The sequence below is a fragment of the Eriocheir sinensis genome, unplaced genomic scaffold (assembly GCF_024679095.1).
Source record: "Eriocheir sinensis breed Jianghai 21 unplaced genomic scaffold, ASM2467909v1 Scaffold416, whole genome shotgun sequence".
NCBI lineage: Eukaryota > Metazoa > Arthropoda > Malacostraca > Decapoda > Varunidae > Eriocheir > Eriocheir sinensis.
The window spans coordinates 25,605-27,325 of record NW_026111739.1 but is presented as its reverse complement, the minus strand read 5'-3'; positions in this window follow the sequence as shown (position 1 = coordinate 27,325).

Here is a 1,721-nt window from a genome sequence, read left to right as displayed (position 1 = left end):
ATTGTTAATTAACTTCAATAAGCTCGCTATCATTACCAACAAAATGATGAAGTGTAAATGATATTGCTACTTAACTTGAATAGGTTCGCTACCATTATACACCAACATAATGTGAATAAACTTAATCATAATTTAACATTGTATTGCGTAACCCTAACAACCATGAAACTCACTTAATAGTAATATATTAAAAACAGAGGATCGAAGCTGAAGGCAACACACTAGCATAGTTATAAGACCTCCAAGCCTCTCTGCAGTACATGAAACCTTATGATTCCCTAGCACAGAGCTTGAGAGTGTCACCTTCCTACACCTTCGCCTTCCAACAGGGTCAGATCAGTGCAGTCCAGCCTTTCACTAGCATGGTTATACCACCTCCAAGACACTCTACAGCACATGACACCTTCTGATTCACTAGCCCTAAGCCAGAGAGTGCCACCTACATACAGGGTCAGATCAGTGCAGTCCAGATTACACTAGCATAGTTATAACACATCCGAGCCTCTCTGAAGCACATTACACCTTCTGATCCCCTACCACTGAGCCAGCGAGTGCCACATTCCTACACCATCACCTTTCTAAAGTGTCAGATTAGTGCAGTCCAGCCTATCACTAGTATAGTTATAACACCTCCAAGCCTCTCTGCAGCACATGACACCTTTTGATTCCCTATCACAGAGCTTGAGAGTGCCACCTTCCAACGCCTTAACCTCCCTGCAGGGTCATATTAGTGCAGTCCAGCCTTTCAGTAGCATAGGAATAACGCCTCCATGCCTCTCTGCAGTACATGACACTTTCTGATTCCCTAGCACGGAGCCAGTGAGTGCCACCTTCCTACAGGGTTAGATTAGTGCAGTCCAGCCTTTCACTAGCATAGTTATAACACCTCCAAGCCTCTCTGCAGCACAAGACATCTTCTGACTCCCTAACACTGAGCCAGAGAGTGCCACCTTCCTACAGCTGCACATTCCAACAGGGTCAAATTAGTGCAGTCCAGCCTTTCACTAGCATAGTTATAACACCTCTAAGCCTCTCTGCAGCACAGGACACCTTCTGAGTCCCTAGCACTAAGCCAGAGAGTGCCACCATCCTATAGGGTCAGATTAGTGCATTCCAACCGTTCACTAGCATAGTTATAACACCTCAGAGCCTCTATGCAGCACATGACAACTGCTGACTCCTTTGCACTGAGCCAGAGAGTGCCACCTTCCTATAAGGACAGATTAGTGCAGTCCAGCTTTTCACTAGCAGAGTTATAACGCCTCCAAGCCTCTCTGCAGCACATGCCACCTTCTGAATCCCTAGCACTAAGCCTTAGAGTGCCACCTTCCTATTGGGTCAGATTAGTGCAGTTCAGCCTTTCACTAGCATAGTTATAACACCTCCAAGCCTCTCTGCAGCACATGACACCTTCTGATTCCCTAGCACTGAGCCAGAGAGTGCCACCTTCCTACAGCTGCAACCTCCTACAGGGCCAGATTAGTGCAGTCCAACCTTTCACTAGCATAGTTATAACACCTCCAAGCCTCTCTGCAGCACATGACACCTTCTGATTCCCTAGAACTGAGCCTTAAAGTGCCACCTTCCTATAGGGTCAGATTAATGCAGTTCAACCTTCCACTAGCATAGTTATAACACCTCCAAGTTACTCTGCAGCACATGACATCTTCTGATTCCCTAGCACTGAGCCAGAGAGTGAAACCTTCCTATAGCTACACCTT